At 36.6% G+C, this 21,299-nt stretch overlaps 1 pseudogene; it reads left to right on the top strand.

Moving 5' to 3' along the window:
- Positions 1 to 219: 219 nt before the first annotated feature.
- Positions 220 to 1,615, top strand: LOC114029992 (annotated as a pseudogene).
- The last annotated feature ends 19,684 nt before the right edge of the window (positions 1,616 to 21,299 follow it).

Raw genomic sequence — 21,299 nt, 5'->3', positions numbered from 1 at the left:
CATGATTACACATGTATAATCCATATTGAATTGCTTGCTTTCTCAATAAAGGAGAGGTAGGAAGGAGGAAAGGAGAGAGCTTGGAAACAGAAGTTTTAAAAATGAATGTTAAAAATTATTTTTACATGTAGCCAGGGAAAAAATAAAATGCTAAAGAAAAAAAGAGGTTGCTGTTGCAATGCAGCTGCTGGTGGCTATTGTTGCTGTGGAACCCCCACCATGGAAGACACAGGCAAGGAACCCCCAACATCAGCTGTCCTGTTCGATCATTGCCATTTCTCTCAGATCATCTTTAACAACGTGGAGGTTTTACATCCCTGGGGAAGACATCACATGCCATTACAGCTTTACCCAGCATTTCATTCCACACCAAAAATTCTGTGTTGGCATTTTTAGCGTAAGATGGAAAACAACCTGAGAATATTACACCTTTATATGGGCTATTATGCCCACCAACCTCGACAGTAAATCATCCTTGCAGCAACAAGTTCAGTTCAAAGCTTACTACCTACCCAAAGATGATAAGTATTATCAGTTCTGCTATATGGATCAGTATGGTGTTGTCTGTGGGGCCAGTGAACCTTTCCAGTTCTGTCCAGAAAGTGAGGAGGACATCTTGATGGTCACCACTCAGGGAGAGGTGGAGGAGATTGAGCAGCTTAACAAGGATCTTCACCAACAAACCAGGAGTTGAAAGACAACTATATTAGTATCCAGAAACAGAACTCAGACATGCATGCTGAACTCAAAAAAAAAATCCTCAGGAACTGCAGGAAAGATTGGAATCTCTGACAGAGATCAATAAGACATTGGAACAGAGGGTCAATATCCTGGATGAAGAGAATGAGAGTATGAAAGTACAGAAGAGCTGTTGGGAGACAGAACTGCTTCAACTTAAGGTGCAGGACCAGAATGTGGTCTCAGAAAATGAGAAAATGGGTGTCAGGCTGAAGACCACTCTTAATCACATTGAACAGCTTGAGGCACAGATTTCAATATGCAAGAAAGAAAGGGAGAAACTGACTCAGGGAGACCAGGACAAAACAGAGCAGATGGAGCATTTGAAGAAGGAAAATGAACAGCTACTTCTCAGTTTGACTGGACAGAAGGAGCACCAGCAGAAGCTTGAGCAGACTGTGGAGATGAGGCAAAAAGAAACCACATCAACCTGGAAGCACCAGGAGGTCATGAACCAGATCAGCGACCTGATAAAGAGGCTGGATGAGAGAAGTTTTTCTATCAGGAGCTATGGAGGGAGAAGACCCGAGTAAAGGGAGAAAAGAATCTCTTGCACAAGGAAAATGAGAAGCTTCTGTCCTACGTCTGTGAGGATTCTGATTCTAATCTGCTCCCTAACCCTACTCCTATTCAAGAAACCCTAGAAGAAAACACTGAATTCATTTTTGGAAATCCTTATTCTGCTACCCAAGATGTCCATGTCTCCATCTTGCCCTCTATCAAAAAGTGCCCCATCTGCCATGGGGTCTTTCCTGATGATGTTGAGGAAGTCATCTTCAAGCAGCACCTGCAGACCCATACTCTATGTTGTGATGAGATCTTCTCAGAGATTGAGTGGCAGATGTATGATGACCATGTGTTCTGCCACTTACTTTAAAAAATGTCACCACTTCTTGACCTTAGGGAAAGTGGGCCAGAAAGCCCCTCTTTAGAGTAATGATTTGATTGGTTCTGAACCTGAAACTACTAAATCCACCCAAGTCTTTTCTCTGGGGATGGCGTGTTGATGACACATCTTTGAGGCACTTGTTAACCTTCATCCTTTTGGATTAGTCTCTCTTAGCTCAGATAACAGCTCAGGCTTTACTATCCTGTAGCCTTTACCTTTCTATAAAGAGAATCAGTGAGTCAGCCCCAGAATAAGACTTCCCTGGCTCGGGCACTGAAGTGATTAGCCCTCTCTGTCACCTAACTGCTGTTGAATTAGTGAAGTCAAGATGAAGCCAGCCCAAATGAATTTGCACTGTTCACAGTTATAGCCCTGCATCTAGAAGTCATTCAAGGGAATGACTGAGAATTTCCTTCTGTTCACTAATTGCTTTGATTGATCACAGTTAGCAAAGCAGAAAACTGATGCATCCAGACTTTATTAGTCTAGCCATGTGAAGCAGCTTGCCCCAACCTCCCCCTTCCTCATAGAAGTAACTTTTTTGAAGCAAGTAGGAGGGAGTTCTGTGGTCTTGAGCACAGGAAATTTTCTCAAGTTATAACTCCAGCTTCTCTGGCTGTCACTTTCTGATTTTGGCCTTTATCTATGCAAATATACAACCCTTTGCTATAAAGGCCTTTCATAATGAGTAATTAAAAGCCAGTGGATTGGAATTGTTTCCTGAGTAGCAGGTGGATTTAAATTATTTTGGATAAGCAAGAATGATGGATACTTAATTCTGTAAATCTCTCAGTTGCTGAAGGCTAATAAAATCCTCATCTATTAAAAAAAGAAAAAAAATAACGATTTCAAGTATTTTTTCATGTAACTATAGATAGCTTTGATTCTTTCTTCTGAAAAATTCCTGTTCATATCCTTTGACCATTTTTCAATTCAAGAATGGCTCTTATAGCATCTTTTAATATTTATTGACTGACTTTTGACCAACCTTCTACTAAGTCATAATGGAGTTACATCTATGTAAATGGAGGTGGGTCCACAGATAAGTTCATAAAATTTTAAAATATCAAAGAGAACAGATAACATAATCCAGTTCAGTAGACATTTATTAGTTTCCTACTATAACACAGTGAAGGGAAAGGCTTAGTCTCTTCTCAATCTCTGCCAGCAATGGGCTGCTCCCAAACAAACTCCTCCCAATATTCTCTGCTGCCACTGACATTGTGCCACCACCATAGTGACACTCAGGAAGGCTACTAAAAATTAAGGTGAGCCAAGGAAAATGGCTCCTCTCCTTTAAGAATTTAGAAGACAGTGAGGATGAGAATATTTCAGAAGATGAAGAGGAAAACATTGGAGAAGAGGTTGTGTTTTTTGTTTTTAGAAGGACAAGAAGGTAGTGACTACAAGAGCAAAAAAAGGTACTCCTAGACAAAAAAAGTCATTTTTGCTACTACAACTGCCAAGAAAGAAGTCATGACTCCTGATAAGCAGGCAGTCATGTTTCTTGGCAAGAAAATGGCTATGCCAACCAAAACTGTCATCTAACTATGAAAGAAAGGAAGCACTATTTCTAAAGAAGCAGCCACCTGGGTAAAGCAATGCCCCTTTACCACTCTGAAAATAACACTGAAAATGAGAAGAAATCCAAGAAAGAAGACAGTGAATATGAGGACAGTGAAGGTAACAAAATGAAGAAATTGAGCCACCCAAAGCCATAAAAATGGAAGTAGCTCCTACCAATCAAGGGTTTGAGGATGAGGAGGAAGAGAAGGAAGGAGGGAGGTAATATTAATGAAAATGAAGAAGATGAGGATACTCTGAAGAAGAAGCTATGGATACCAAGCCTGCCAAAAAGAAGTGTGCTTTTATGAAAGTTGCCCCTGGGAAGGCTGGGAAGGTAAAGGAATTAGATAGAGGAAGAAGAAAAAGAAGAAGGGGAAGTGTCCATCATAGAAGCACCAGGGAAAAAGAAAAAGGACATCAGTAAACTTAAAGCCCCTGAAGCCAAGAAACCAAAATTGGATGTTGAAGGGGCTACAACTTTCAATCTCTTCACTGGTAACCTGCTTCTGAGGTAAAAACTTGCATCATGGACTTCTTTGCAAAAGAAAACAAAAAAAAGTCTTACAATTGTGGACTTCTGAATTGTCAGCAACAGTAATTTTGGCTACATAAAATTTAATCTGCTGCAGTGAGCAGAACCAGGATGGCAGAATAAAAGCAGTGACTTGTTTGAGCTCTCCCCAAAGCCCATCAAGACACCTCTAAGGAATGGCTCAGAACAATTTCTAGAATAGCAAAATCCACAAAAACCAGGGTGAAACAAATTTCCAGCCCAAGACAAACTGGATGGCTGATGGGAAAGGTCTGTTTCACTGGGCTGGGAGAGGAGCACTATATAGTGTGAGCCACACAGGCTAAGACCTGACCTCAGCAAACCTAGAGGAAGCCTCCAGGGATTGAATCATGGGCAGCTGTGGTGGTTTTCAGACTTCTCAACCCACACACACCAAAGACAACTTGGAAGGTCAGTAGGAAAGGTCTGTCAGACCTAAGTGAGAGAGGAGTGTGGTCTGGCCCAGTCCTGGTGCAACCCTGGAGCAGTAGCTACTTCTAGAGCTCTTGGGCCACAGACAGTGGGGGTATCAAGCAGCTGATCAAAGGGGGATTGCATAGATCTCTTTGCTGGTGCTGAGGCAACATTATCTTGCTTTGCCTGTGGTTGGATCAGGGTCACAGTGCTGGGTGGTGGTCCTGGGACAAGGAGGAGCACTGGTATGGTGAAGCTTGTAGTGACAGTGGAAAAGGGAATCCTCCTCACAGTTCAAAGGCTGAAAAGAGTGCTTGTGGTCACTTATAGACCAGAGCAGAGTCCAGGAAAGGAGCAAATACCTTGCTCTTGGTCATACCACATTGGAAGAACTGAAAACTTACAGGTCTCTAGAAGTGTCTCTGAAAACAGCTACACAAAACCCCCAAAGCTTGGGGCAGTACATTGTCCACACTAGAAGCAGACCAAGAATCACCTATCCAGCAAAACTGAGTATAATGCTTCAGGGAAAAAAATGGCATTCAGTGAAATAGATGATTTTTAAGCATTCTTGATGAAAAGGCCAGAGCTAAATAGAAAATTGGACTTTCAAATACAAAAGATTCAAGAGAAGCATGAAAAGGTAAATAAAAAGGAGAAATCATAAGATTTATTAAGATTGAACTGTTTATATTCCTGCATGGAAAGATGATATTTGTAACTTATGAGACCTTTGTCACTATTAGGGTAGCTGGAGGGTAAAAAATTATGTATATGTATATATAGAGATAGATAGAGGGCACAGGGTGAGTTGAAGGTGAAAGGGTGATATCTGGAGAATAAAATTAAAGAGTGAGAGAGTATTTCCTGGGAGAATGAGAAAGGGAGAGATAGAATGGGATAAATTATCTCATGTAAAACAGACAAGAAAAGACTTTTACAGTGGAGGGAAAATGGGGGTAGGTGAGAGGGAATGAGTGAATCTTATTCTCATCAGATTTGGCTTAAGGAGGGAATAACATATATACTCAATTGTGTATAGAAATCTATCTTACCCTACTGGAAAAGGGGGGGAAGGGGACAAGAGAGCAGGGGGATGATAGAAAGGAGGGCAGATTGGGGGAGTGGGCAATCAGAAACAAACATTTCTAAGGAGGGACAGTGTCAAGAGAGAGAATAGAATAAATGGAGGGCAGGATAGGATGAAGGGAAATATACTTAGTTTTTCACAACATGACTGCTATGAAAGTGTTTTGCATGATTACACATGTGTAAACTTTATCAAATTGCTTGCCTTTTCAATGAGGGTGGGTGGGGAGGGAGGAAGGGAGAAAATTTGTAACCCAAAGTTTTAAAAATACATGTTAAAAAAATGTTTTCACATGCAACTGGGAAATAAGAAACACAGGAAATGGGGTATAGAAATCTATCCTGCCCTACAGGAAAGGGGAAGGGGATGGGGGGGTTGATAGAAGGGAGGGCAGATCAGGGAAAAGGGTATTCAGAATGTATGCCATCTTGGGGTGGGGGGAAGGACGAGATGGGGAGAAAATTTGGAACTCAAAATCTTGTGAAAGTGAATGTTGAAAATTAAAAATAAATAAATTAGCGTTTGAAAAAAAATCAGCTGAAGACAAAAATAACTCTGGATTCAGTGGCTCCAATATCCTTTACTTTGAAATGAAATTTGAAAAGACAAAATAAAACTAAACAAAACAAAAAGATTGAGATTCAATGGCATTATTCAAACAGAATCTGCCTTACAAAGTAAGCTATTGAGATTAAACTGGCCTGCATCAAAGATGGGAAACCCAAAGGTGCCTACATTGAACTTATGACAGCAGGAGAGATGGACCAGGCCCTAGAAGAGAAACAGGGACTGAGATGTATGGTCCAGTGTTCATTCTGGAGTACATAAGGTAAAACAGTGAAAGAGAAGAGAATGAAAGATGTAGGAAGAATAATTACTGGTGTAGGGATAACAGTAAATGAATTGACTCAAAGATACTATTGCTGAATAACCTTTCCTATGGTGCCTCTGCAGAAAGGCTCCAGGAAATATTTGAAAAGACAGCATCAATCATCTTGGCCCAAAACAACCAAGCCTAGCCTAAAAGGTATGCATTCATTGAATTTACCTCTGCAGAATATGCTAAAGAACTTTGAATTCTTGTGACAATTTAGAAATTGAAGACTGTGGTCAAATTGAAGTTAAAGGGACAGAAGACTATTAATTCAGGACTAACAATCCAATGCCACAAAATTGAGTTCATCAAAGTTCTGTCCCAAAACATCACAGAAAAACCATTAAAAGTCATTTCACAGTTCTGTTGGTGCCAGGATAGTCACAGACAGAGAGATAGTCATCTAAAGGGTTTGATTTTATGAACTTGAACTCAAAAGAAGATGCTAAAGCTGTGAAAGGGTCCATGGAAGGCAGAGAGATTGATGGAAACAAAGAAACTCTGGACTGGGACAAGCTCAGTGGTTTTGGAAGCCATAATAGTCTTTATGGTGACTTTGGTGACAGAGGCTGAGGAAACTTTGGAGGTCAGGGTGGTTTCTGAGGAGGATAAGGAAGAGGAAGATACAATAAGGCACTAGGAAAGAAAATAAAGCTTGAATAGCTTCTCACCCATTTTCTTTTCCTCTCCTATTTGGGTTTTATCCTGTCTTCTAACCAATGACCAAACCTTCTGAGGATGTTCAAAGACAAACATGCATTCAAGAGGTCTTGGAAATACCTAGATAACATTTCAAGGGAAAGAACATGTTGGTTTTGACTGGATGGATGTTCCATATAAATATTTTGTGGAGATGGGTGACATATGTGAAAGTTAATCTTGCTGTCTATGAGTTGTCTTGAGTTTATATTATCCTACCCGATGCACAAAAGTATTTTTTTCCTTACAAAAATACCTATTATGTCAACACACTGTATTAGGTATTGTTAAAAAAAGGGGGGGGGGAATAGACTTCCTCTTCCAGGAGCCAAGATGGCAGAGTAAAAAGATGGTTGCTCTCACCCTCCCCTATCAACCTCTGAAAGCCCAGAAAATATCATCCCAGAAAAAACCTTGGAACAGCTGAATCAGAAGAAAGATGGGGAGCAGCAGTGCAGTAGCCCAGGTAGCTTGAGGGATTAATGGGAAAGGCCCCCCCTTTCCCTGAGGGAAGGGGAGCAATACTGAACTGGAGGAGTCTCAGCCAGCTAGGAGAAAGCCCCACTTTAGCACACCAGGAGGAGATGCTGAAACCCAGGTGGTGGAACAGGCAAACACCAATAACTGGACCTCCAAGTGACTTAATGAGGGTGGGGGAACTGATGGAAACCATCTCAGAAAACCACCAGGTGCCTTGGCATTCTATAGCAAACAGGCCTCCCAGTGCCTCAGCAAAAATAAGGAAAGCAGCACTACAAAGGGTCCTAGGCAGATAAACACCCTGCAACATCCATCTGAAAGGATGTTGAAGAAAGCTAAAGGAAAGGAAAAGCTGGCAACCTAGAGTTGCCTGAAAGTTCTAGCCTTGCTGATTCCAGTCCAACACCAGGTAAACAGTGAGAACCCTACAGCCTCCAATTGCCAACATCAGAGGCCCCAGCACACAAAGCCAGTGACTAAGACCTAGGCTCCCAACACAAGAAGTTTGGGTCAGTGCCCTCTGCTCCCCAGCAGGAGAGCTCAATCTCTTTAAAGGCCAGAGAATAAAGAAATACCATGAGTAAAAAAAAAAATGTACCATAGATTCATATTATGAGAAGAGTGAAAATCAAGGCAGAAATTCTGAAGAGGACAACATTGTCAACAAACCCACATCTGCAACATCAAAAGGGAATATGAACTGGTCTGAAGACCAAAAAGCATTCTTAGAAGAGGTCAAGAAGGATTTTAAAAGTCAAATGAGAGAGGTAGAAAAGTAGTTAAAAAATACAGTTGGCCAACTGGAAAAAAAAAAGTACACTGAAGAAAACAAGTCCCTAAGAAATACAATTGCCCAATTAGGGAAGGAGGTACAAAATCTAACAGAAGAAAACAATTTCTTAAAAATTAGAATCTGGCAAATGGAAGCTAATGACTCTAGGACAGAGCAAGAATCAGTCAAACTGAAACAAAAAAAAATGAAAAAAATGGATGAAAATGTAAAACACCTCATTAGTAAAACAACTGACCTGGAAAATCAATCCAGGAGAAATAATTTAAAAATTATTGGTCTATCTGAAAATCACCATTAAAAAAAAAAGAGTATGGACAGTATCTTTCAGGAAATCATAAAGGCGAAACGCCCTGAAGTCCTATAACCAGAAGGTAAAATAACCATAGATAGAATCCACAATCACCTCTTGAAAGAGATCCCAAATTGAAAACACCGAGGAATATAGCAGCCAATTTCCAGAATTACCAGGTCAAAGAGAAAATACGGCAAGCAGCCAGAAAGAAACAATTTAAATATCATGGAACTACAGTCAGGATAACACAGGACCTTGCAGCTTCTACATTAAAAGACAGTAGGGTATGGAACATGATATTCCATAAAGGAAAGGAGCTTGAATTAAAACCAAGGATCAACTACCCAGCAAAAATGAACATGATCTTTCAGGGAAGGAGATGGATATTCAACAAACAGGAGATTTCCAAACCTTCCTGATAGAAAGACCATCTGAAAATTTGATCTTCAATTACAAGACTCAATAGAGACATAAAAAGGTAAATGGGACAGAAAGATACAATATGCTGTTAATAGGGGCAAACTGTTTACATTCCTACAAGGGAAGATGACACTTGCAACTTTTAAAAATTGTATTATTATTACACCATGTTAAAGGAGTACACATAAAGGAGTTGGATATAAGTTGACTTTGATGTAATGATAAAAAAAATCTAATCAAGTGGGTTAAATGGATCCAAGTAAGTGGATTAGTCTGATCTAAGAAAATAGACTGAGAAAAGGGGAGGCATTACATTACATTACAGGAAAAGACAAAAACTTATTACAGCAGAGGGAAAGGAGGGAAGGAGATGAGCATTGTTTGAACTTACTATCATCAGATTTGGCTCAAGAAGGGAATAACATGTTCAATTAGGTATAGAAATCTAACTTGCCATATAGGCAGTAGGAGGGATGAGGGGAAAGAAAAAGGAGGGGGGCTGGAAGGAGAGAAGAAGCAGTAAGGGTAAAGGGAAAGAAAAAGGAAAGGGCTAATAGAAGGGAGGAGGGACTGAGAGAGGCAGTGGTCAAAAGCAAAACACTAGTGAGGAGGGAAAAAAGAAAGGACAAAGAAAAGCATAAGCAGAGGTGGAGAAAGGATGGAGAGAAAGACAGAGATAGTGATCATAACTGTGAATGAATAGGATGAACTCTCCCATAAAATGGAAGCAGAGAGCAGAACGGATTAAAAATCCTAATCCTACAATATGTTGTTTACAGGAAACATATTTGGAAAAAGAGTGACACACACAGGTTAAAGGTAAAAGGCTAGAGCAGAATATATTATGGTTTAGCTGAAGTAAAAAAGAAAAAAAAGCAGGGGTAACAATCTTGATCTCAGACAAAACAAAAGCAAAAATAGATCTTATCAAAAGAGATAAGGAAGGAAACTACATACTGCTAAAAGGCACCATAGACAATGAAGTAATATCATTACTAAACATATATGCACCAAATGGTATAGCATCCAGATTCTTAGAGGAAAAGGTCAGGGAGTTATAGGAAGAAATAGAGAGCAAAACTATACTAGTGGGGGACCTCAGCCTCCCCTTCTCTGAACTAAATAAGTCTAATCACAAAATAAACAAGAAAGAAGTTAAGGAGGTGAATAGAATATTAGAAAAGTTAAGTATGATAGATCTCTGGAGAAAACTGAATGGGGATAGAAAGGAATATACTTTTTTCTTGGTGGCACATGGCACATACACAAAAATTGACCATGTACTAGGGCATAAAACCTCACAATACAATGCAGAAAGGAAGAAATGTTAAATGCATCCTTTTCAGATCATGATGCAATAAAAATTATATGTAATAAAGGTCCATGGAAAGATAAACTAAAAAAAATAATTGGAAATTAAAGAATCTAATCCTGAAAAATGATTAGATCGAACAACAAATCATAGAAACAATCAATAATTTCATTCAAGAGAATGACAATAATGGGACAACATACCAAAACTTATGGGATGCAGCAAAAGCAGTTCTTAGGGGAAGTTTTATATCTCTAAATGCTTACACAAATAAAATAGAAAAAGAAGAGATCAATGAATTTGCATACACCTAAAAAAAACTAGAAAAAGAACAAATTAAAAATCCTCAATTAAACACCAAATTAGAAATATTGAAAATGAAAGGAAAAATTAGTAAAATTGAAATTAAGAAAACTATTAAACTAATAAATAAAACTAAGAGCTGGTTTTATGGGAAAAAACAATAAAATAGATAAACTTTTAATTTAATTTAAAAAGACAGAAGAAAACTAAATTACCAGTATCAAGAATGAAAAAGGTGAATCTACCTCCAAGGAAGAAGAAATTAAAACAATAATTAGGAAGGATTTTGCCCAACTGTATGCCAACAAAATTCACAATCTTAGTGAAATAGATACATATTTACAAAAAAAAATATATAAATTGCCCAGATTAACAGAAGAGGAAGTAAAATATTTAAATAGCCCATCTTACAAAAAGAAACTGAACAAGCCATTGATGAACTCCCTAGGAAAAAATCTCTAGGGTCAGATGGATTTACATACGAATTCTATCAAACATTTAAAGAATAATTAATTCCAATACTATTTAGACTATTTGGGAAAATAGGTGAAGAAGGAGTCTTACCAGATTCTTGTTATGATACAAATATGGTGCTGATACCTAAACCAGGAAGAGTCAAAACAGAGAAAGAAAATTATAGACCAATTTCTCTAATGAATATAGATGCAAAAATTTTAAATAAAATATTAGGAAATAGATTACAACAACTTATCACAAGAATATTATACTATGACCTGGTAGGATTTATATCAGGAATGCAGGGCTGGTTCAACATTAGGAAAACTATCAGCATAATTAATCATATCAACACCAAAACTGACAGAAACCGCATGATCATCTCAATAGATGGAGAAAAAGCTTTTGATCAAATACAACACTCATTCCTATTAAAAACACTAGAGAGCAAAGGAATAAATAGAGTCTTCCTCAAAATAATAAATAGCTTCTACCTAAAAACTTCAGCAAGTATCATATTTAATGGGGACAAGCTAGAAGCATTTCCAATAAGATCGGGGGTGAAAAAAGGATGTCCATTATCACCACTGTTGTTCAATATCGTACTGGAAATGTTAGCTTTAGCAATAAGAGAAGAAAAATAAATTGAAGGCATTAGAATAGGCAAAGAAGAAACAAACCTACCACTCTTTGCAGATGACATGATGATATACTTAGAGAATTCTAGAGAATCAAGTAAAAAACTACTTGAAATAGTAAACAACTTTAGCAAAGTTGCAAGCTATAAAATAAACCCACATAAATCATTGGTATTTCTATATATTACCAACAAAGCCCAACAGCAAGACATAGAAAGACAAATTCCATTTAAAGTTACTATAGCCATTACAAAATATTTAGGAGTCTACCTCCCAAAACAAACCTAAGAACTCTATGAATATAATTACAAAACACTTTTCACAAAAATAAAGACAGATCTAAATAATTGGAAAAACATCAGTTGATCATGGGTAGGGTGAGCTAATAAAATAAAAATGACAATTCTCCCTAAACTAATTTACTTTTTCAGTGTCATAACAATCAAACTATCAAAAATTACTTTATAGAGTTAGAAAAAATAATAACAAGATTTATTCAGAAGAACAAAAGGTCCAGAATATCAAAGTAACTAAGGAAAAGAAATGCAGGGGAAGATGGCCTAGCCATTCCAGATCTTAAATTGTATTATAAAGTAGCAATCATCAAAACTGCTTGGTATTAGTTAAGTGGAATAGGTTAAATAAGGAAGACACAATAGTCAATGACTACAGTAATTTATTATTTCATAAACCCAAAGACCCCAGCTTCTGGGATAATAACCCACTCTTTGAAAAAAAACTGCTAGGAAAACTGGAAACGAGTATGGCAGAAACAAGGCATTGATCAAAATCTCACTCCATATACCAAAATAAAGTCAAAATGGGTTCATGATTTAGATATAAAGGCTGATACTGTAAGCAAATTAGGAGAGCAAGGAATAGTTTACCTATCAGATCTATGGAAAACAGAAGAATTCATGACCAAACAGGACATAGAGAACATTACAAAAAGCACAATGGGTAACTTTGATTACCTTAAATTTAAAAGTTTTTGCACAAAGTCAATGTAATTAAGATTACAGAAAGAATTTTTGCAACCAGTCTCTCTGATAAGGGCCTCATTTCTCAAATGTATAGAGAATTAAGTCAAATTTATAAGAATACAAGTCATTCCCCAATTGATAAATGGTCAAAGGATATGAACAGGCAGTTCTCAGATGAAGAAATTAAAGCCATCTATAGTCATATGAAAAAATGTTCTAAATCACTATTGATTAGAAAAATGAAAATTAAAACAACTCTGAGGTACCACATCACACCTACCAGATTAGCCAACATGACAAAACAGGAAAATGATAAATGTTGGAGAAGATGTGGGAAAATTGGAACACTAATGCATTATTGGTGGAGTTGTGAAATGATCCAACCATTTTGGAGAGCAGTTTGGAACTATGCCAGAAGGGCTATAAAATGTACATACCCCTTGGCCCAGCAATAGCACTTTTAGGGGTATATCCCAAAGATATCATACAAATGGGAAAAGGACCCTCATGAATAAAAATATTCATAGTATCTCTTTTTGTGGTGGCAAAGAATTGGAAATTGATAGGATGCCCATCAATTGGGGAATGGCTGAGTAAGTTGAGGTATATGAATGTAATGGAATACTATTGTGCTGTAAGAAATGATAAACAGGCTGACTTCAGAAAACCCTGGAAAGATTTGTATGATCTGATGCTGAGTGAAGTGAGCAGAACCAAGAGAACATTGTACACAATAACAGTCACATTGTGCTATAACTAATATTGATAAACTTAACCCTTCCTAGCAATACAAGGCTCTAAGACATCTCCAAAGGCCTCATGATGGAAAATGCTATCCACATTCAAAGAAAGAACTATGCAATTTGAATGCAGATCGAAGCATACTATTTGCTATTTTATTTTCTCTTCTGTTGAGTTTTGTTTCCTCTTTCTGGTGGTTCCTCCTATTGGTTCTAATTTTTACTTATATCATCACTAATATGAAAATAATTTTAATAGAAATGTATATGTATAGCCTATACCAGATTGTGCACTGTCTTGGGAAGGGTGGTGGGGTGGAAGGGGGAGAAAAATTTTAAACTTAAAAGTATATGGAAATGATTGTTGATTAATCAAAATAAATTAATAAATTAAAAAATAAAAAAGAGGGGAAATAGCACAGCTCTTACCCTCAATGACCTCAACATGTACATAACTAAATATAACAAACAGTATAGGATGATAGGGACAATGGAAAGATGAGATAAAAAGTTGTGAAAATGTTTGAGTTGTGAGTAGTGAGAGATCACTTTTAGCTGGAGGAACAGGGGGAGGTTTTATGGAGTTGGTGACTGAAATGGACCCATTGTTGTTTTGTTAGTTGTTGTTTTGAAGTAAGAAAAGTATTTTACCAGGAAAAGATGAGCACAGATTATATTCCTGGAATGTAAATAATTGCTTTAAGTGCACACGATTTCCAAAGGACAGGTCCAGGCTTGGAAACAGCTACTAGTTAGCTTCAGATGGGAGACAGAATATGCAAAAGGGAATAGTGTGAAAATAGGCAGAAAAGATAGATTGGAGCCAGCTTATTGAGGGTTATTAAATGAGAGGGTAAGAAGTTTGTATTTAATTTTATATTTAAATAATGGTGCCACTGAAGAATCTTAAGCAGGGAAATTGCCACAAAAACTAGACTGGACACACTTTTAAATTTAAACTACATTATTAACATTTTCTCCAAAACTGTATTGTCTAGATAATCAAAAAAAAGAAAAAAATAACAAAAAATCAAGCCCTGATTTATAGCATTTCTTGTTTACCAAAGTGGAAATGCTCACAATGAAAATTTAAAAATTGGTTCTTGAAAGCTGAGCTGGCTCCATCACACTACTAGAAATAGATGTATGACTAACAGATTGGAGAGGAGAGGAGAAGGCACTGGAGGTATTGAGGAAGAGAATTGTCTTATTTTAGACAAGAGATGAGAAGAGTTTAAGTTAGTGACGTGTCAATAGCAGTAGAGAGGAGGAAATGTGGGTGAGAAGTATTGAATAAGTAGAATTAACAGACACAGTAATGCATTCAGTGACTCTGAACTCCTGTAGAGCATCTCCTGAACCACATTCCATATTCTGTACTACTTGATTCTTCATTCCCATTACTTTCAAATCTCATACCTCAAAGTATCAACCCCATTCCATACAACCCTTCCACCTTTCTCTCTGGAATACCTGTTCCTTCAGTAAGAAACTTCCCTTCATCTTAAATCTTCATTTCCCACTGATTCTATCTACTAGCTGTTACTGAAACCTGGCTCCCTTCTGATGACAGAGCCTCCTTGGCTACCTTTGCCAATACCAGCCTACTCCAAGGTCACTCCCCTTCCTTCCTCAATGAGGTCAATATCTGGCCTGCAATATTTTTCTTCCCTCACTTACTCCTATACTCATACTAGGAGACTTCATCATACACATTGATTGTCCTTCAAATACCTTAACTACTCAATCCTTCAATCTATTCACTACCCATGAGTTATTTATCTACTTACTTCACCTTAGCCATACAGAAAGATAGTCATACCCTTGATCTTGTCATCACCAATAAATGTACCACTTCCATGTGTAAGAATTCTGAATCCATTCATCCAACCATAATCTATTGGTGTTTCACCTCTCCCTCTGCCTTCTCTTACATAACCCCATTCATCATAATCCGCACCATGACCTCTAGTCTTTTAACCTTTTGGTGTTCTCTCATGCTATCACTTCTGCACTAATCACATACTTCTCTTTATCACATCTTGACCCCTTGGTGAAAACAATTCAAATCTATGTTGTACTCCTCTCTTGAATCTCTAACCCCCTTATGGTATCACAGATTATGTGGAACCACACTTTAGTCTTGTATTATCCCCATCATTCATTTCTTTCACTTCTACAGACATGCAGCTGAATGAAGATGGAGAAAATCATGCAACCATTCTGACTGTGTCCACTTTATATTTCTGGCCTTAACTTGGCCTTCACCACTGCTAAACAATCCTAATATGCCTCCCTTATCAACTCACTAACCCACCCTTCATACCCCTATTTTCCCTCTTTAAACCTCCTATTACTTTTCCCCTTAGAGCCTCCCTGGTTCTAACCTTCCTTATTACTAAAGAGGGCAACACCATCTTCCCAGTATTTTAGGTTCACAGTCTGGGAGTTATCATGAGTTCATCCCTATCTCTCATACCCCTCCACCACCCCCCATAGTAAAGGCCTGCCAATTTCAACTTTGCAACATATCTTAAATATGCCTTTTCCTTTCTTCTCACACTACCACCACTCTAATGTAAACCCTCATTACCTCATGCCTGCAACAGGTCTGCCTGCCTCAAATCTGTCTCCTCTCAAATACATCCTCCATTCAGCCACTAAAGTGATTTTCCCAAAGTTCAGGTCTTATCATGTCACCCCTCTCTTCAATAAACTCTAGTGAATTCTTATTGCCTCCAAGATAAAATACAAAATGAGCTGTTCAGCATTCAAAGCCCTTCACAGCATTGCCCCCTTCTACCTTTCCATTCTTTTATGCCTTATTCCTCTGAACGTACTCTGATCCATGGACACTGGTCTCCTGGTTGTACAAAATAAGATACTCCACTTCTCAACTCTGGGCATTTTATTTGGCTGTCCCCCATGCCCAGAATTCTCTCCCTCCTCTGCTATGACTATTGATATCCTGGCTTTCTTTAAGTCTCAATTAAAATCCAACCTTCTACAAGAAACCTTCTCTCTGCTAATTATTTCCTATTTGTCCTGCATGTAGTTTGCATCTTATGTACTTTTTTATATGCTGTCTCCCTCGATAGATTGCAAGCTCATTGAGGACAGGAATTATCTTTTGTGTCTTTTTATATCCCCAGTACTTAGTACAGTGTCTGGCACTTAGCAGGTACTTAACAAATGTTGATTGATTTCTTGATTGTTTGATCAAGTATATACAATTATCTCCTAAATTATGTTTAAATGGTGATACTATATACCTCAGATCTGAAAAAAAAGAAAAGAAAAGAAAAGAAAAATCCCTCAAATCTATACATTATTGAGATCTAAGAATGTGGATTTTAAGAATGTTCTCTTGTATCACTAAAACTAACAGTATTCCAATAGCTAATTCATTTTCAGCAATCTCACAGATAGTATTAGACAAGTGAATTGAGAAAATAACTACATCACCTAACATTACAGTACAACCTCATCTGCTTGATGAACTGTGATGTTATTTTAATGTTATATTTGTTATATAATCTTCACATTTTTCAGATTTCTGTCTTTTGGATACAGTAGATTTTTAATTATAAGACCACAGCTTTAGAACTGTATGAGACTTTTCAGGCCATATAATCAAACTCCTCATTGTATAGTTCAGGAAAGTAAGGTCTAAGATTAAATGACTTTCCCAGGTCATACACATAGCAAGTAATAGGGCTAGGATTTTAATCATGACCCTCTGATCCCAAATCCCTCATCCTTTCAACAGCATCATGGCTTTCTCTTTATTGGATTTGTGTAACTGAACACTAAATGATCATGATATCATTGTTGTTTATGTCAGAGCTCACTCTGAATTTTCTACAGAAATGAGTCATTGCATGCAAGGGGATTGCATGAAAGGGGAGGTAGAGAGAGGATGCCATGAAATATTCAGACCTATGATTCCACTGACAACACATGGTTGAAAATTTTTTTCTACCAAGTGCGTGTCAACCATTCTCTGTAACTTAAAGTTTTAAGAGTTGCCTGAGATGCTAAGATGCTGTGACTTGACTAGAGAAATCAAATAAAGTGAAATACACAAATGTTAAAATTTTATCTATGTTATTAACATCTGTGATATTGAATGACTATATTAAGACCTCCTTACTTCTCTTACACATCAAATTTCCCTTTGGAAGTTCTAATAAGCAGGGTTTTTTTTTTAATTGTAAGTTGGAAGAAGGAAAGCAAATGTCATGTGTTGTCTAATTTATATAATCAGTTCCTCAGTAAATGAAACAGTTGATTGTGTACAAAATCATCAACAAGAAGAAATAGTGTAAAGAGGGCATAAGGACATTTCAAATGATAAATACAGATACAAATAGCTGCATGTATATGTATGTGTGTATGTGTGTGTGTGTGTGTAGATATATATAGGTAGATTTAGATTCATATGGATCTAGATATATAATTAATGAAGAAATATCAAAGAAATCACAGGTACATCATTCTCTTAGTCTTATAAACATTAAATAAGTCTATAAATAAATATTAACAAATGGAAATTTTATACATCTGAGAAAAGGACCAAGATGAATGTAAAGCCTACTTTTTTAGGATTGGCAGAGGAAGGCAGATCATTCAAATGATGCTGTGGCTATTTTTATCAATAAGGGATTTTTTAAAATAATGGTATGCATTCTGAGGTTTTCTAGTAAGTGAAAATTTTTTTAAAGTCTAAAAATAAATGAGAAGTAGAAGAGAGATGGCAGTAACAGCTTGTCAACATGTGACAGCACACTGCCAAATCATAAATTAACAATGATGGTAAATGGAGATGACATAAAAAAATCTGTTCTTAGAAATGCAAAGGATTATTTTTGGCTATAGTATTTTTTGGTGGCAATCAAGTCACTGAAATTAAAGTAGTGTATGAAAAAATGATGTGTTATCATTGTATTTTTTGGAATTCAGGAAGCTATAATTAATGGCCTCTACAAACATTATTCATTTCTTTGATTTGAATTTTATCAAATCTATTGTTTCCAGTTTTGTGAAAGAAAAAGAAAGAATGTATGTATCTAATTAAATGAAGAAGTAAATCACATTACAACTAACTCTTGATCTTTCAAGAAGGTATGGATCAATTTGTGAATTAACATTGCTCTTTTTTCTCCTCTCCTTCCTATTATCTGTATGTTATTTATTTCACAACTCATTATACCCTTGGAGAGAACTTAATTAGGAATAAAGGTGAATTTAGTCATTTATTTTGGTTCTTTTATTGAAAGCTTTGGCAAAATTTGATTGGGAGAGCCAAAGAGTTATTTTTTAATGCAAATTTCATTTATTCAGTCTATCTTTTTTCCTCACCTTGCACTCTGACATTCTGTTAGGATGAATAATACAGATTTGACTGCATAGCCCAGTGGTGAATCACTTAATATTGCTAATGCAAACATATACTTGGGGTGCCAAAGCTAAAACCCAAATCAGAGGGTCCTTAACTAAACTGCTGATTTCTTTCTCATTCCAATTTATGTTTTTGTCTAGGTTTTGGACAATTTCTTTTTTCCACTAGAATACCTAACTGTAGTCAGTGCTGCAGGAAGGGAGGCATAGAGAACACAATGAAATGAAATAGTCATTAGTCTTCTTTCTTTGCTCTCTCTCTCTCTCTCTCTCTCTCTCTCTCTCTCTCTCTCTTTTTCTTCTTCTATCTGTATATATTTATGGCTCTCTGTCTCTGGATCTCTCTTTCTCTCTCTTCCTTGCCTTACCTGTCTTCTTGCCTTTCTGTATTTCTTTTTTTTTTTTTTTTGCTTCCTAATGTAGTTGATTTTATGTGAAAAAGAGAGGCACACAAGTTTCCTAAGAGGAAAAAGGAATGATTTCAGGCTAAAGTTTTGTCCTATATTAACATGTCTCTACATATAGATAGTCTGTTTTTTTTTTCTCAATGCAGTTTATCAATTCTTGCTTTATTGGGATATTATTTTAAAGGATACTGCCATGAAAGTAGATTGTAGAGCCAACTTTCAATTTAGCCTTATCCTTCATCAAATTTTTTTGGCTATATGCCTAGATAGTCTTGAGGTAGAGATAACATAAAGAAAGGTGAACTGAGGCTTTTGGTCTAACCAAAAGTAACACCCCAACATTCTAGATCTACGTTCTGTCAACATCTCAAAAGGAATTAACTTACAGGATTCAACAGCCTGCATAAACTATATTCCAGTCCAGCCCTCTAAATATGACTCTATTTCTGTTATAGAACCAAATTTAGACCAAGTTTTTGATGAAATGATCTTTAGACAATGAGTGAAATAATGGATAGAATCCTGGAATGGAATCAGGAAACATGTATTCAAATTCAGCCTAAGATACTTACTAAATATGTGACCATAAACGAGTCAAATAACCCTTCTAAACTTCAGTTTCTGCATCCATAAAATGGACATAATAATAGTACATGTCACAAAAGTATTCTGATAAAAATTGTCAAATACATGAAACATGTTAAGTAAGTATTTGCCATTTGTGTTTCCTAAACAAAACTGTAATTTAATTGACTATATACAATGGATAACACCAATTTGTTATTTTAATATCATCTAAATTCTCAATTAAAAACAAAACAAAATTCTAGAGGTTTCTAGTCATTTTGTTGTCCAAAAAAACAATTAATTACCTGAATGTTCCATTATTTAATTTTTTGCCCTTACATCACTGAAAATCAAACATTGTTGAATCAGTCATTCTTGGAGGTCCCAATGGCTGAAGTGACTACCTTTCCTTTGTCTTCCATTACTTTCTCAACCTAAACAAGAAATTCCATCTAGTCCATGCATATAAAAAGCCACCCTTGGGAATATAACATTTTTATACTAAGTAGTGACATAATGATATGGAAAAGGAAAAGAAAATCAATCCTGAAAGGATATCAGAGTTCAAGAATCTAGCTGTTGGTCCATAAGGATTATGTATTCTTCCTGGATTTCATTGATTCTGTGAGTTTACCAATAGAGGCAGTTCTAAAGATTTGATTGCTATCTCTTTTGACAAACTGAGCTGACAAATATGTTATTTTGGTTCTTGGAAAAGGAGACAATGATGGTCTAATTTTTAGCCATGCATCTACACAATAGTGGATTCTTTTTAATATATGTTTGCTCACATGCTCCATAGAAAATGGGGCACAAATAATCACAAAACTAGGGCCTTGATTCTTCACATCTCTTATATCTGAGTTCCTTCATGTTGAAAGCATTATAAGGATTGTAAAAGATTTAAAATTAGTTTTTTTTGCAACAATATACAAGAAGAATATGGGGGAAAAGAAGAAACTAAATTATTTTCTTCAATGGTAGGAGTGACTATTCTTTACTTTGAGAAGTTTTAGTTTGTTGCTATTAAAATGTTTCTAAAAATATGAATAAATTTATGTCTAGTAGGATCTAGATATCTAGAGATCCAAGTTCTTACTCCTTCTTTGCCCCTCTTCACTTCAACTCATCAATCATTTTCCTTACCTCTTCTCCTCCTTTCATCCTGTCTTGAAAATTACTATGTGTCTGTTTCCAACAAAGAATGAGTGAAATGATGATCGGGGGGAAACTCCAGGTTCCTTTTTCCTCCTCTCTTGGAAGGAGATGAGAAGAAACCCACTTAATAATCATCTATTTTTTCTTTCTACTAAAAGTATGTAAAAGTTAAATGGTTTCCTTGCCTAAACCAATTCTTTGTTGATTTTGACTTTTTTTTAATTTCAATTTACAAGTAAGTTCAGAGCTTGTCCAGTTAATAGGACAACAGCTGTTCATAAGAGTTATCAACAAGTTGCTTTTCTGGGCTCATGTTTGAGATTGGGATTTGTGAGTCTAGTAGACATAATGCTGTGTCAGGAGTCAGAAAGACTTAAATTCAAATCTGGCTTTAAACATTTACTTTATGTGTGACCTAGGCAAGGTATTGACCCTCTGTTTGGCTCAATTTCTTCAAATGAAAAATGATGATAATCATAGCAACTGCCTCCCTAGGTTGTTGTGAAAAATCAATGAAATAATATTTG

This window comes from Vombatus ursinus, unplaced genomic scaffold (genome assembly GCF_900497805.2).
Source record: "Vombatus ursinus unplaced genomic scaffold, bare-nosed wombat genome assembly UNPS02014945.1, whole genome shotgun sequence".
In the NCBI taxonomy this organism is placed as follows: domain Eukaryota; kingdom Metazoa; phylum Chordata; class Mammalia; order Diprotodontia; family Vombatidae; genus Vombatus; species Vombatus ursinus.
The sequence above is the reverse complement of the archived record's forward strand: the minus strand, read 5'-3'. Positions and strand labels throughout refer to the sequence as shown.